The 17399-nt window shown below is 36.9% G+C and overlaps 1 protein-coding gene across 14 annotated transcripts in view; it reads right to left on the bottom strand.

The window, feature by feature from the left end:
• The window catches only part of Dlg2 (discs large MAGUK scaffold protein 2), a 917250-nt gene that overhangs the window by 384181 nt on the left and 515670 nt on the right, over window positions 1-17399 (bottom strand). The window contains exon 1 of one of the 14 annotated variants that reach the window (XM_048787984.1): window positions 4441-4733. The exons of the other annotated variants lie outside the window; for them this stretch is intronic. The gene's annotated coding sequence lies outside the window, so the exon portion shown is untranslated. Of the gene's footprint in view, window positions 1-4440; window positions 4734-17399 lie in introns of those variants that run through there. 14 annotated transcript variants of the gene reach the window in all.

Raw genomic sequence — 17399 nt, 5'->3', positions numbered from 1 at the left:
AATTTTTTATTTTGAGACAGGGTTTCACTTAGTTGCTTAGGGCCTTGCTAAATTGCCAAGGCTGGCTTTGAACTTGGGGTCCTCCTGCCTGAGCTTCCAGAGCTGAGCTGTTTTCTAGTCTCAACTTTAACATTAACTCCTGGGTGTTTTTGAATATAACCTTCTGAACAGGAGTTTCCATGTTGTATAATAAAGGGAATGGTGAGGAAAGCAAGCCAGAACAGCTACAATCCCTCACAACTCTAGCATTGCATATATTTGCTTACTGAAGCAAGTTTCAACCCACATCTAAACCAGAGTCCCATTTGATTAGTCAATAACAACTCAATATTCACTTTGAACAGAAAGACACAAATGACTATTTTTCTTCAAACTGACCTCTCTTTGGCATTGACCTTATAAACTTTCCTCTGTATATTTTTGAAAAAGAAATGTCTGTGGTGATGGAAATGTTTCTAAGATATTTATATTGAATACTTGCAAATGTCTTTGTAAGGAAAATAAAAAGGAGACACAGAGATAAGATGCAGAGGCAGGAAAGATGGCAGAATGGCAGAAGCGCCAAGCTGCCAAGCTTTATTTATACCAAATATGTTACTTTAGGTCATTGGCATCATTAGTATATATTGTTCACTGTATTACTAGTCAGGTTACAGATTTAGCAATATTATTCACCTTATTCCTCAGTTACATACTAAGTTGCAATATGCAATGTTAAGAGTTTTGTGTAGTTCTCAAGGAAGTCCATTGTATAGAGTTACTGTTATGTGGAAGGTTTAGCCTAAGTGAAACATTGTGGTTGTCTTACAAGAGAGTTCCTTTATTCCCAGGAGCTGTGTGCCTGAGATCAATATGGAGGCTGATAAAACTCTAACACAGAGCCTCTTCATGAAGGACATTGCTATAGCAGCCAGGCATCCCTGTCTTTGCACAGAAGTTTTTTCAGCAGCCAGGCATTCCATGTATTGCCCAGAAAATTCCTAGCATCCAGGAATTCTGCATCTTTGCACAGAAACTTCCTAACCACCAAGCATGCCATGGTCATGAAGCTATCAGAGACCTCAGTCACAGACATAGAACCCTTACATGTCTTGGCTATTGTAATGGATAGTACAGTTCTAGAATCTCTTTTTCTCTTGTCAAAGGCACATCACTTTTTTTGGTCTTTGTTTGACCCCTCTGTTCCTTGTTTCCATTTCCTTGAGGGACTCCTCTCATCTGTTTCCTGTTCATAAATGGCATTCCCATAACTTGTGTCCTTGGCTACTTTTTCCTCTCACTCCTCCCTGTAACTCTTCCTCAGAGAGCTCCTTTCCTTCTTGAGGCATCGACCACTCCATCTACACTAGTCCTCCCTTCATTGTTTTCTGTCATAGCCTCCTGCATGTCTCCTTCATGATACTAATATTACAGTGAAATCACTTTGCTTATTTGTTTGTTCCCACTAGAATGTTTTCTTTATGAGAGTAGCAACTCCCTTGTCCCCCTAGCACTTAGCATAGTGCCTGGCACATGCCAGGACCTCCATATTTATTGAATAATTAATAAATGTGTGGTCTTTCATTTCCGTCATTGAGCCATATATCTAGTTTAGATCAATGTCCTCTACTCCAAATTTCCATTTAGCTTCTCCAAAATGAAATTACTATCTACCCCCAGAATTCACTTTAATCCTTTTATTACTTACGTTTTTAAATGATGTTACAAAAGTCAGAAATGTCTAAATTTCACCTCTCTCCTGCTTCTCTAGTACTTCTAATTATCCAACAAATGTCAGTTTTACCTTAGAAAAAAATAAAATCATCCTAACATTGCTCTTAGTTCAGTGTCATGACATCTCAAATCTGAGCTCCTGGACTCTGCCAGGGATCCCTATCTTGGCTGACCCCAAGAGTCCCTCTTTCCTGCACCCTTGCACCCTTTCCTCCATATTGCTGCCAGAGAAATTTTCTTTAAAAATTAACATAATTATTTCATTTCTCTTATCTAAAGTTCCCATTGCTACTACAGTACCTGAGAGATAAAATTCTCCTTAATTTCTATCAACTCCCCATCTGCTCCCCACCCAGGATCTGATAAACAACACTCCACTCTCTACTTCTATAAATTTGCCTTTTTAGTTTCTCCATAGAAGTGAGATCATGTGGCATTTGTCTCTCTGTTCCTGGTTCATGTCACTTAACATGAAATTTGACGTTATAGTTAGATAAGAGGAACAAGTTCAGTTCTTCTATTGTACAATAAGGTGACTATAATTAATAAAACTGTATGGTGTATTTCAGAACAGCTAAAAGAGAGGGTTTCAAATGTTTTCATGGCAAAGAAATGATGAATAGTTAAGGTGATGTATATGCCAGTTAATTCTGACTTGATAATGCCATAACATATACAAGTATCAAAATACCACTTTGCCCCAGCTGTCTCTCTCCTCAGTCTATGCTCAAAGGACTTAAAAATAGCACACTACAGGGACACAGCCACATCAATGTTTATAGCAGCACAATTCACAATAGTTAAACTGTGGAACCAAACTAGATGCCCTTCAGTAGATGAATGGATAAAAAAACGTGGCATACATACACAATGGAATATTACTCAGCAGTAAAAGAGAATAAAATCATGGCATTTGCAGGTAAATGGATGAAGTTAGAGAAGATAATGCTAAGTGAAGTTAGCCAATCCCAAAAAACCAAATGCCAAATGTTTTCTTTGATATAAGGAGGCTGATTCATAGTGGCATAGGGAGTGGGAGCATGGGAGGAATAGAAGAACTCTAGATAGGGCAGAGGGATTGGAGGGGAAGGGAGGGGGAATGGGGTAATTAACTATGGTGGAAGGTGATGATCATTACTAACCAAAGTACAGGTATGAAGATATGAATTGGTGTGAATATACTGTGTAAACAACCAGTGATATGAAAAATTGTGCTCCATATATTTAATAAGAATTGTAATGCATTCTGCTGTCATACATAAATAAAAAATTTACATAAAATACCACTTTGTGCCTTATAAAGATGTACAATTTTATTTATCAACTAAAAATACAACAAAACTAAAATAAGAATCCTCCTTAATTTTTTGGCCTAGAGTTTTAATGTAAATCTGTACTTGGTGCCATGCTGGGTACTGAAAATAGAACTATAAACACAACTAATTTTTAATTTTATGAGGCTATCATTGTAGGATAATAGGAAGGTACATAAAAATAACTAATTATAATATTCATCCATTCACAACATTTGGGATACATTTTTACGACAGCAGAGCACTGATTTGATATTTAGAGATGGGGAGTGGTAGGACGTTTCATGAATAAGGAAGAACAGCAATGAAGGACGTGAGAAAATGCATGAGGTTTGGGAACAAAGCAAATATTCTCCCATCGACTGGTAGGGCTGCAATGGAGACATGGAGCAGAGGCCAGGAAGATGCTCTTGGATAGGATGAACAAAGAGAAATTTCCATTCTTAGGACAATAGAGCAGAGTATTTCTTTACTCATTTAACAAAAAATTATCCAGCAGCTATTGGGGCAGACATTGGCTGGTTCTTGGGCATACAAAGCCTCACAAGACCTCTCTGCCCTTGAGAAGTTTATACTTTATGTTTGGTATTGACTGTGTTGTCTCCCAATAGATATGTTGAAGTCCTAACTCCTGATAGCTCAGAATATGACATATTATAAAATAGGGTCTTTACAGATATATTAAGATGAGATTTTGCTGAACTAGAGTGGCCCACTTATCCAATCTGACTGGTCTCAAAAGAAAATCAGGTAAATATAGAGGTATCCTGGGAGAATATCAGAGGCAGAGAATGGAACAATGCAGCTGCTGGCCAAGGAACACTTGAGATTGCCATCAAATCAACAGAAGCCAAGAGAAGCAAGGAAAGATTCCCCAGTAGGATTTAGAGGTACCACGGTTCTTTGTCACCATGATCATGGACTCTAGTCTCCAGAGCAGTGAGATAGAGAGACAATAAATTGCTTAACATGAAATCTGACATTATAGTTAAATAAGAGGAACAAGTTCAGTTGTTTTTAAGCCACTCACTTTGTGCTGATTTGTTATGGAAGCCAAAGAAAGTTAGCATACTCTGGTAGTTGCTACCTGAGCCCATGCGCATGTGCATCACCTGGTTAGGGAAGCAAAGGGATTACCCAGGCTGATCCAATCACTATGAACTGTCACCTTAGTAAATGGAGTTGAAGTAAAAGGCTAGTACAATTTTGTATCTGGGCAATGACCTTAGCATTCACATGACAAGTCTTCCCCCAGACCTTGCTAATAGAATTTCAGAAAATGCCACATAATTAAGACATCTATGTAAGAATTACTATAGAAAAAAGTGGCAGAATACTTTAAATACACATTAATTACTATTGATGTAACTTATTTTTAAAGTTAACATATAAAGATATAAAATACTTCTCTAACCTTTAACTGTTGTTGAATTCTTCAAAATTCTTCTCTTAAACATTCATCTGTCCTCTTCTCAGGGATTGCTGATATTGCTTATACAAGTATTCCTGTGCCTATTTCCTGCTAAAAGTTCTATTTTCTAATTCCAGAGAAATCTCTACATAACAATTAGTTGAGCCCTTATGGATTTTCTGATTCTTTTTTTCCATTTAGGAAAATGAAGGGAAGATCACTGCTTCACATCCAGGATTTTCCAATACAGCATTTCAGTTTTCTTGCTGACCTACTTCTGCCTAGATTTCTACCTTTAGAACTAAAAGCTGGTTCAAACTTTTCCTAGGCCTAGCATTCCTAAAGTTATTCATTAACTATGTTAGCCATGGTGAAATCTGGAAGCCAACTTTGGACATTGGCACAAACACAAAGTGATTTTAGAAGAAATATCAACATTTTCTTCCCTGAATATCTGTAGCCTCATATCCTGACACACAAAACTTCTTGATTTTTTTCTAAATTATTAGCTTTTCCTCAAACACCTGACTCTCTCTCTCCCTTTAGTCTTTGAGTATACAGTCCTATCTGCCTGCAGTTGTATTTTTCCCTTTTGTATTCTTGGGAAGCTTCCTTTAATACTTCATGAATATTTAAATAATATTTGTTCTCCACAGCTCTCCTCAACACTAACTTACCTAGGATTCTATAATGCCAGACTCATATATCAACTACCCTAATTATCATACTCTATATGTTCATCCACTGAACAAGTATCACTTGAGAATCCACAATATGCCAGGAGGGTTTGGATTATGATATGAAACAGACAGGGTTAAATGATCAAAGTTAGTTCACAAAGATGAATCACTTTCTTATATGCCAGCAATAAATAAGGAGAAGTGGAAATAAAGCAATATCATTTATATTGTCACCTCTCAAAATGAAATTCATAGGTAAAACCTAACAAAATATGCAAAAGATCTATATAATGAAAACCACAAAATTTGAGTAAAAAATTAAAGAACTGAATAAACAGAGGGATATTCCAATTCCATGAAGAGGAAACTCAATACTGGCAAAATGTCAGTTCCTTACAGATTTATTTACAGATTCAGTGCAACTGCAATCAAAATTCCAGCAAGTTATTTGTAGGATACAAACAAACTGATTCTAAAATTTATGTGGATAGGCCAAAGACCCAGAATAGTCAACAAATTATTGGAAAAGAACAAAGTTTGAGGATTGATAATACCTGACTTTAAAATTTATTATAAAGTTATGCTAATCAAGACATTGTGACATTGGTGAAAGAATAAACAAAGAGATAAACAGAACAGAAAAGAAAGCTCAGAAATAGACTCCCAATAATACAGTTGACAGATCTTTGAAAAAGGAGCAAGAAAATATAATTGACAAAATACAGATATTCTTTTTCAATAAATAGTGTTAGAACAGCCAGATATTCACATACTAAAGAAATGTAGACTCAGACCTTACAGCTTTCACAAAAATCCAATCAAAATTTACCACAGATCTAAATGCAAAACGTAAAGCTGTAAAACTCCCCAAAGTTAACATAGCAGGAAATCTAATTGGCCTTGGGTTTGGAAATGACATTTTAGATGTAACATAAAAGGCATAATCCATGAAAGAAGGAATTTTTAACCTGGACTTCATTAAAATAAAAAAAAATCTGGTCCGAGAAAGACAACGTAAGAGAATGAAAAGACCAGCCACAGATAGAGAAAACAATTGCAGAAGTCATATCAGATAAAGGACTGTTAGTCAAAATACACAAGGAACTCATAAAAGTCAACAGTAAGAATATAAATATCAATGACATCCTTCACAGAACTAGGAAAAAAAAAACCCTGAAATTATATGGAACCCCAAATAGCTAAAGCCATCTTGAGCACAAAGAACAAAGCCGGAGGCAATATACAACCTGATTTCAAAACAAACTACAATGCACAGTCATCAAAACAGCATGCTTTTGGCATAAAAACAAATTCATAGATCAATGGAACAGAATATAGAGTATATCCAATAGAAATTATCACTATATCATAGGGACATCTTCACTCCCATGTTTGTTGCAGCACTATTTATAACAGTCGAGAAATGGGAACAAACAACCTAAGTATCCGTCAATTGATGACTGGAAAGAAATGTGGCAGATACACACAATAGAATACTATTCAGTTAAAAAAGAATGAACATAAGTACTGCATGATCTCACTCATATGTGGAATAAAAAAAAAAGTTTATCTCATCTGGTGCGGTGGCACATGCCTGTAATCCCAGTGGCTTGGGAGGCTGAGACAGGAGGATTGCAAGTTCAAAGCCAGCCTCAGCAACTGTGAGGAGCTAAGCAACTCAGGAAGACCCTGCCTCTAAATAAAATACAAAATAGGGCTGGGGACGTGGCTCAGTGACCAAGTGCCACAAAGTTCAATCCCCAGTAGCAAAAAAAAAAAAAAAAGTTGATCTTACAGAGGTTGAAATTAGAGCAGTGGTTACCAGGGGCCAAGGAGAAGAGGTTGGGGGACAGATGAGGAAAGGTTTAACAATGGGTACTAAGCTACAGTTAGACAGGAATAAGAAGCTCTGGCATGCACGGTGGGGTGCGTATAGATATCAATAATGTCCTATACATTTCAAAAACCTAGAAGAAAGGATCTTGAAATTTTCACTATAAAAATAATAAATTTTTGAGAAAATAGATCTATGTACCCTGATTTAAATATTATGCAATGTATACATGTATTGAAAGTTTACATGGTACCCTGTTAATATGTACAATTTTTAGGTTTTTATGTACCAGTTATATAGTACATTAAAAAAAACAAGATAGCAGAAACAACTCAATTAACATTGAGCAAAAGGCCTTAAAGACACCTCACCAAGTATACACAGATGGCAAATAAGCATATGAAAAGATGCTCTACATTGTAGTTCATCAAGGAGATGCAAATTAAAACATAAATGAGATACCATATATAGCTATTAAAATGCCCAAAAGTCAGAACACTGACAGCATAAGGATAAGAAAAAAAATAAGAATATGTATATTTGAATACATGACTCGTGGAATTCCACATCATGTACAAACATAAGAATGTGATTTAAATCAGATTAAGTTATACCCCATGTGTGTCAATATACCTTACTGATGGCTAGTAAGGGGAAAATCGGGTGTTCTCATTTTTTGCTGGTTAAAATGCAAAATGGTACAGCTATTCTGGATGACAGTTTGGTGGTTTCTTACCAAACTGAACATACTCTTCCCACATGATTCAGAAATTGTGCCACTTGGTATTTACCCAAGGACACTGAAAACTTACACTCACACAAAAATCTGTTCATGGATGCCTACAGTGGCTTCATTTAACTGAAAGAATTTGGTAGCCACTAAAATGTTCTGCAGCAGAAGAATGAATAGACTGGTATAATCTGGAGAATGAAATATGATTCAGTACCAAAAAGAAATGAGATATCAAACCATGAATAGATACAGAGGTAACTCAAATGCATATTGCTAAGGGAAAGAAGTCAATGTGAAAAGGCTACATGCTATATGATTCCAACTAATGGCACTGTGCAAAATGCAAAACTATGGAAAAACTGATATAATCTATGGACTCTGGGTTATAATGATATGTTGAATGTAGGTGAGGAGATGTCAGTCATGGTGGACTCCGTGCACATGTGGGGGAGGGACATATATGGAAATTCTACTTTCTGCTCAATTTTTCTGGGAACTAAAAACTGCTCTGAAAAGTTAAGACTATTTTAAAAAGTGCTTTCTTCAGCTCTTGGGTTCTTAATATGTGGCAAAATATGTGGTATGAAGAACATGATCAATGAATGATTCTGGAATGAAAATCTAAAAGACATCTACATCTCGGTGCAAATAGGTTGATCTCTTTTTTTTTTCTTTTCACTTTTTTTTAGTTGGTGCATTATAATTGTATGTAATGATGGGATTGGTTGTTACATGCACACAATATAACAATTTGGCCAATATCACTCCCTAGCACTTCCCCCTTCCCTTACCACTCCCCACCTCATGGCCCTTTTCTTCTACTCATCTCTCTTTGATTTTCGTGAGATCTATCCCATCTTTCTTTCCTTTTTTTCTGCTCTAGCTTTTGCATATGAGAAAAAACATGACATTCTGAGTTTGACTTATTTCACTTAACATAATGCTCTCTAGTTCCACCCATTTTCCTGCAATAATGTAATTTCATTTTTTTCTTTATAGATGAATAAAACTCCATTGTGTATATATACTACATTTTCTTATCCATTCATTCATCTTTTGATAGACACTTAGGCTGTTTCCACAGTTTTGCTGTTGTCAACTGTGTTGCTATAGACATGGGTATGCATGTATCACTATAGTATGATGACTTTCATCCTTCAAGATAAATACAAAGGAGTGGTATAGCTGGGTTATGTGGTAGTTCCTTGCCTAGTCTTTTGAGGAAACTTTACATAGATTTCTATTGCTGTGCCAACATACAATCTCATCAACAGTGGAAAAGTGTTCTGTTTTCTCAACATCCTTTCCAGCATTTATTATTATTTGTATTTTTTTATGAATGCTATTCTGACTAGTGTGAGATGAAATCTCAGTGTAGTTTTGATTTGTATTTCCCTAATTGCTAATGACATTGAACATTTTTTTTCATGTATTTTTGGCCATTTGTATTTCTTCTTTTGGGAAGTGTCTGTTTAGTTTGTTTACCCATTTATTAACTGGGTTATTTGATTTTTTTGATGTAAAGTTTTTTGAGATTTTTATATATTCTAGATAGTAATCCTCTGTCAGAAGAGTAGCTAATATTTTCTCCCTTTCTGTAGGTTCTCATTTCACATTCCTGATTCCTTCCTTTGCTGTGCAGAAGCTTTTTAATTTGATGCCATCCCATTTATTAACTCTTGGCTTTATTTCCTGAGCTTTAGCAGTCCTATGAAAAAGTCATGAAAATAGGTTGATCCTAAGAGCTAGTTTTGATAAAAGGAAGATTGCAACAATGGAAAGCAAAAACAAAGGAAGGGTAGTCAAATAATGAGGAAATTTGGTCTAGCAGAAGAGGAGATGGGACACCCAAAAGACTCCAAATGCCCATTTTCTGAGCATGAGTTTTGATGTACATAAGGATAACTTAGTACTTTTCCCCAAACTCTACTTGTTGCTAAAATTTCATAGAGGGAATTCTTGCTGTCAGATAAGTAATGGCTTCATGGGTATGTCACAGGGTCAGTATTACACTGGACATGGTACTTTCTAATATTTTATACCTCTTTCCACAGATATCCCCTAAAATTACTCCATTTTCTCTATCATCCCCTCTTCAGGCAAAATAAGCCCTACCAAAACAACAGCCAAACAAAAGCTCTAAGTAAATCAGTCTGTTCCTTTTTAGTATATCAGTATCAAGAATACCATTTGCAGGAGACCAACTCTGCATGGCCCACAGTGGTGCTGCAAAGGAAATCAGCTTTCTCTGGGTGTCTTGGTGTCTACGTATGTTGCTTTAACTATAATCCTTACTCTTTAGCACTGTGGCCATACCTTCTCAAAGGGTTAGAGAACTACTTCAGAAAGTTCCTCATGTGGACACTGGACAGTTGAACATGATAATACATTAGCTATTTGTCAACCCTAATTCTCATGTTAACCCCTGTTCCCAAATTGGGGATGGCCCCAAATAAATTAAAAGTAGAATGATCTTATAAATCAGCCCCTCACAGTGATGTGCACACAATACCAGGTATTGATAATATTTCCTTCTGCAAAAACCAAATACAAGGCTTGATTTTTTGATAACTGTGAATGCCTTCTATGCCCAGGGAAAAAGAGGTTTGTATAACTTTCAGTTATTTTCTTGTGCCCGAATTATCTTCTAGCACATATATATTGGGAGAGATCTACCTGCCTACCTACTTACCTATACTGATTGGACACCCTATAACTTTGTAAACTGTAGTGCATTCAACACAAATAAAATATGTCATGAAGGAACAACAAAATTTGTGAGACTAGTTCCACTATTGTTATCCTTAGTGTTTTTCATACCCAAACATGATACAAATTTAATTTTTGTTAAATGAGATTTAATTTTAATTATAATCATTAATGTTTATTAAAAGCTAAGGATATTTAATTTTTATTATATATCTGTAAGTTAAATATCATTTTATTCAAAGATAAGAAAATAGATGTTTGGAAAGATTAAGATTTGACCAAGACTGACCAGTGAAAACTAGTGACAAGAGCATTCATACTTACTACTTGTTACAAAAGCCTTGACTATTCTATAGAACTACACAGAGAGAGAAAAAGCGAGAGATGAGAGTTGTCTTATTTCTTCTAATATCTGGGTATAGAGAAAATCTGTTGTCAGGAAACATGAATCCCCTATTCTTCTGGTCACAGTACAAGAAATTTTACAAACCATCTATAGTCTGATTTGGAGATTGCTCAATAATTAGATGACAGGGTACATCCAAAAGCTACCCTTCAGGAGTGCTGCATCTAGAAGAGAGAGAAATATTAAATCCTGCAGCAGAGATTTGATCTGCTATACAGGCAATTATAAGGGATCCTAGTGATGGGTATGCAGCACTTTCCTACAAACCATTTTAATGCTATATGTCTCACTGAATACCCTGGGGATGAAAGGAACAGACATATGTGCATGCTTCTGAGCTAGTGACCATGTTCAGTGGCTCTGGACTTACTTTGTTAGGTGTAAAATAGGAAGTAGCATGAGGTGACACTTTGCCCAAAAGTATCTTTTTCATATCTGCTATTATTCCTGAAGCTCTGCCATTAGGAAATTTATATTTTTGAGTGTAGATGGGTATTTGAAACCCTTGATGTCTCTTTGCAATCGAGGCATACTCCATCCCATGCTATGTTCTGTCTTCCACATTACTGTCTGCCTGAGGCTGTGTGAGAGATACACAGCCAGTGTTTGTTAAAGGGATACTAAACCGAGCTTTTGTCAATTGGTTCCTGGTATGAAAAGGCTTGAGGGAAGAGGTTCAAGCACAATGGAAAGGGGCAGTTAGAGGGAGAGAGATGGATAGGGAACCTATGCTTACTGAATACCTACCATTTGTTAAGTACTATGCTAGAGCATTTACATTTTTAAAAAAATATAAATTCTTGAAATAATTCTATGAAGTGAACACAAATCCCTAGTCTATAGATTAATAAAGCAGACTCAGAGAGATTTGGTAGCAGCTCAAAGTAATACAGATTTTAAGTGCTGGAGCCAGGAACTAAATAAAGATACAGATGGACGAAAGACCTTGTTCTTTAAATTATACCAGGTTTCTGTACAAAGGACACATGACTGAGGACAAGCAATGACCTCAGAGATATAGATAAGGCAATGTAAAGAGGGGATGCTCACACATTTTATCAATATTCAATTTCTTATCAATGCTCATAATTATTTCTTGACCATGGAAGAATTCTCCTTTGCAAAACTGAGTAGGCAGTGAAGAGTATGGCTCAGTTCTACACTTCAATGTGGCTTTTACAGACTTGTGCCTAGATGGAAAAATCTCCAACTCTTGACACCGGCTCATGTGAGCATAGAATTTCCTTAATTTGAAGAGACTGCTGTTTTACCCTTCAGGTTTGGTAGTCACTTGATAAAAATCCCTGGACCTGCATAGGATCAATGCTTCTAGTTTCCTCAAGATAGCTGCTTATTCTTTTGTTCTGAAATTACATAGATAAATCTCAGCGACTTGCTGCAATATTCCACATTCTTTCACCCCCAGCAGACTGGGAGCTCTTTAAGGGCAGAAATTGGACCCTTTTCCACATAGAATGTTTGGCATATACTAGACATCCTGTAAGTGCTTAGTTGAATGAATGAATAAAAGGTTAATCAATCCAATCAGTGACTAATCAAATGGATGGATGAATGATGTTTGTCACCTGCTTAGTACTTCTTGAGCACTCTGATTGTCCATGAACCAAGGAGGGTCCTTTACCAAACATGATCCTTTGGTCAATGGAGGTGTTAACTGACATCTTAAAAGTGGACTAAACATTTGCCAGACTGAAAATCAGCAGAAAGATTAAATAAAGATCACTGACTTATTTTTTTCTGGTAGTAGAATGGCATCTGGTCTGTGGCATAAAATATGGATGTGCTTTCTTTTAAGTCTCCTATAATTGGATGAGAGAAGGAAGTAAACAGAAATCCTAATAGAATTTGAAAGTCTCTGAGGGATTTGCAATATATGCAGAGAAAAACAGTAGATTTAGTTTGGATATAAAAAGATGGATGTCTCATGATGAGTAATCTAATGAAGGCTGATAAATGATGCTCAAAACAATCCTTTTCATTCCCTACTCTCCCCAGCCAAGCCACCTCCCAGGTCATAATCAGGCAAGGTAAAAATCATAATAAAAACAATTCTATATGAGGGGTTAAGTCCAAGGTCAAGGGTAATATCCAGTACATCTGCATCAGACTGGACTGATGCTTATCTAGTCATGTGATGGATGAGCAACGAGAAAGCCACTCTGACCAGGACTTTTGTCTAGACTCATTTTTTGTGAATGCTAAAAACAGGATGGGGAAGGAGTTTTATTATTCAGAATAAAAGACAGGATGGGATATCTGTGATATTTTTGTCATGGCAGGCTGTTCTAGTGGCATGCGTACGTGGTAGGAGACAGGCATCTATGCTGCTGCTAAGGCTGCTCTCCTTCTTGAACATGTGGTTGTGAGAAGTCCACTTACCCTACCCTACATCTGAAAAATAGGATAAATGATTCTTACCCAGCCACCTTATAAAGTAATCTCCCTGAGACACATTTGTAAATTATAATTCTAGTACATGGAGAATGAATAGAAAATGAGGAGATAAATTAAAGAGAAAACTTTAAAAATAAATGGAGAGTAAAGAATGAAAATATGGAGATAAGTTAGGAAAATAAGTGAGGGCAAGGAAAGGAGTTGGTAAAGGAGAAGGGTAGGAAGCAGCAAGGGCAAGGAAGGATCTCCAAGTTCCTGCACCCAGGCAGGTAAACAAGCACCTAATATATCAAACATAACCACAAGAACAGCAGAGCTCATCAGAGATGGGACTTAGATAATCACATGTATGCAGAGGCCGTGTAGTTCTGATAAACAAATCGAAGTCTCCATCAGATGGTGTTTCCAGAGGAGACAGGGAGTCAACCATGAGTCAGCCTCCTTATTATATATTTCTAAATGGAAAGTGCTACTGAATTCATGTTGTTCTAGTCTGTGCTCAGCTCAGTAACATACTCAGACAGATTTGTAATCATTGCTTGTGTGGGAATTAACAATGGCCTTTTCTCTTTGTATAGTTACCACCTAACTTGTCATTCTCATGAGAGCCCATGACCTCCATGACAATCCATGACAAGGTCAGTTTCTCTCTCATAGGCACTTAGGGTATCAGAGGCCCCTTGCTCACAGAGCTTGGCACAGTCCTGGATTACATTTGTTTGTGTTATTATTCGACTAATGTCTCCTTCTCCCCACCAGACAGAGCAGAGTCAGTGTCTGCTTTGCTCATCATTCTGTTCCCAATTGAATTATTGATTGGTAGCATCATAAACAGAAGCAAATCAGCAAGGGCAGCCTTAATACTAGAGAGATATTATAAAAAGAACAAAACTCAAAGAGGGATGTGGTGCAAATATAAAGAGAAGCTTGGTGCTGGTACTGTAATTAAGAGGTTTGTGACTGTGGAAGTCTTCCTGACAGTTTGGGCAGCTAAACCCTGTAATGAAATAATGGTTCCTGTATTCATTTTTCTAGCCTAATAAACTTGCAATGGGGTGCCTTTTGTTTTCCTCCTTGGTTCATTAAGCACATTAACTAGTTCGTCAGTGTTGTCTCAATCAACATCATGGGTGACCATAATACTATTAGATTAATAACTATGAGTATGATTAAGGGGGAGGGAGGATTTCCTAGTTGAATGTTATGCAGCACAATGTTTTGGGTATGTTTAATTATGTAATGAGGAGGAGGAAGTTTTTTCACAATTTATTTTGAGGTCTTTATTAAACTAATTTGTCAAAGAATAAAATGGTTTGCCAAGGGAAATATGCATGGTGATTAACAAGTACTCATATTGGTGTTGAACTATGCACAGAAAGTAAGGACTATTTACACACACACACACACACACACACACACAAATCCTAAATAAAATTCCCCAGTGAATTCTCTGGCATCCCTCCAAGAATAAATTCCATCTCTTTAGCATTGAGCAGCCCTTGGTGTGTGGGGCCACTGAACAGACAGCCCAGCAGCTCTCAGTAACTAGAACCCTGATCTGTTACCTCATGTTTCTTCCAAGTCCTTTTGGATAAAACATAAGCCAGCAGTGTGGAGTTATAAATCATCCACTTTTTCTAATTCAGTACATTTCAAGGTGAATGACATCTCTTTAGGAGCTCATTCCACTTTTATTAACATTCTTATGAAACTGGATTTTTGACAATGGCTTTAATGACAACAAATTTCAAAACCTCAGAAATCATTTTGAGCTCAACTTTGCATTTCAATGCCTTATTTAGGCCTCCAAATTGGTCAGCTTGAAATAAAAGTTATGTGCTCTGTTATTACAAAACACAAAAAGATTAAAAAAAAATTTTTTTTGCAGAGTGGTTGCTTTAACAGTAGATGGCGATAGAAGTCCAGGCCCTGTGAGAGAATTAGGATCCATGTATTGATAGCCCTTAAATATTTCCTAGCTCTCTGCAGCCTCAGCATTTTCAGCACTGATAAATTTTTGGTACTTCTTAAAGTTTGCGGTGATGACACCTTTTATGTTTTCAGCTCTGCATGTGTAAAGAAGAAAGATTACAAGGCTGAGGAAAGGATGCTTTATGGATTCAGGAAATGAAAAAAAAAAAAAAAAAGCATCAGTAGGCAACCGAAATGGGGCTAAGGAAAATGAACTGACAGCTAATTTGAGAACAGAGGCAGAAACTTTAAGATAGGAGAGATGAAGAGGAAACGTGACAGCAAACTGGGGAAACCTGGTCTGAGGTTATTTCCAGCCCCTACCAAGTGGATCTGCTGAGGCTTAAATTCTAGAGACTACTTCCCCCAGGGATGGGAGAGGGTCTGGATGCTCTTGAGTTCTCCCATCATGGAGGATCCTTTAGCAGGTGACCCTCAGCAACAGTACTGCTGGTACTCTCGCCCAGAGCTTTCTCACTTAAGAGACAGGTCTGTCTTAATTGGACTGCAAATCCCAAACCTAAGTAGTTTTTAATGGGGAAGAAGTTTCATTTCTTTTGAGCACTTCTAAAAACCAACCAGTTGTTCTTCTCTTTTTCTTACATTCTCCATAAACAAATTCTTTAAGCAGGAGGAGAGTGAGAGCAAAACAGAGGGTGAGAAGTACATATAGTGTTAATACACACATAATCCTCCATTCTTAACTTTCCTGTTTGGGTGGTTAGTTAAATGTCTGTTGTAAACAATGGCTCCAATTTTTAACCAGTGACCTCAGCAACTAATAACCTGAATTAAAACTTCTCTTTGAAATTTGAAAGAATTCCTCTGCATTAATCATCATATTAGGCTCCTTCAGACTTTTCTTAGTGTGTTTTTGGGGTCAGGGTGTAGAGGTGCATTGGAGGAAGTTGAGCATTGATGCCCACTGTCCTCCAAGTGTGTGGGTAGAGATGATTCAAGCCAACTGTTCCAGAGGGTTAGCCACTCAGAGTCCAGTGGTTCCTCAGAAGTTCAGGATCCATATCTAGGAATAGTCCTACATGTGCATAAGACAACATTTTGTCTCAAAATGTTAAGAGTTTGAAGACATTTGAGACATGGTTTATTTCCTTCAACCTCATTGCTTTTTGTGGTAACTGAGATCAGTTAAAATACACATAGTAGGAAGAAGCAGCTCTGGGGTGTAGGTCCTGACTCAGTGATGATCTGTATTTTAGGTCGCTTTCTGTAGTGACCATATATTTTGAAACTAAATGTCTGGGCACAATAGATTACTAAGTAGACTGAGTCTTGTAAGTCAGCATCATCCTGAGAAATTTGAAGCATATTTAACCATAAATCAACCTCTTCTACTGAGGCAAAAGGAGTTTGGTAGAAAATGAGAGAGAATAATTCCATTCAAGGTGGTGTTCCCAGAGTGTTCCTTGGAAAGGATGCCTGCCCAGGCCCCCACATGGGTACATCAGAGTCTCCCAGGCCCCCATGGTATCAAGAGTCTTGAATGTGCTTAGAATATGAGGAGGATTTCTCTTGTGGCTAACAGTGGCCTGTGGCTGTCCCAGTGCAATTGACTGTCCTTTTGCAAAAATATAATAATGATATCAAAATACAGAGCAGTTAATCTGAAAGGATGAGTTCCCTTAGATGTACCTGTTTATAGGCAAGACTACTTTTTTGTTTTCTTTTGGATACTCACAGACTTCTGGATTTAAGATTATTTTTAGGTGGGGCCAATTATTACACTAACCATTTATCCCACAGAGAATTCCTTCCATGGCATCCCTGAATGTGGCCATCTAGTTTATTCTTAAGTGCTTTTTGTAAAGGTGGTCAACACATTCCAGAGCAGCTGTTTCACTGACATGAAAACATTTCTTACTAGAAAATTTTTTCTCTAAGAATGCCTCTAAAATTACCTTGAAATTTTAGAATATGAGGAGGATAACATAAAATAAAGTGTATTTTTCTGGATGAAAAAAAGCTTTTTGAGTAGCTAAAGGTGCTTCTTTTTTTTTTTTTTTAATTTTTTATTGTGGGTTGTTCAAAACGTTACAAATTTCTTGGCATATCATATTTGACACTTTGATTCAAGTGGGTTATGAACTCCCACCTTCACCCCATACACAGATTGCAGAATCACATCAGTTACACATCCATTGATTTACAAATTGCCATCCTAGTGTCTGTTGTGCTCCACTGCCTTTCCCATCCTCC

Source organism: Marmota marmota, unplaced genomic scaffold (assembly GCF_001458135.2).
Source record: "Marmota marmota marmota unplaced genomic scaffold, marMar, whole genome shotgun sequence".
Taxonomy (NCBI): Eukaryota; Metazoa; Chordata; class Mammalia; order Rodentia; family Sciuridae; genus Marmota; species Marmota marmota.
Note: the sequence above shows the minus strand (reverse complement) of the source record. Positions and strands in the feature narration are given on the sequence as shown.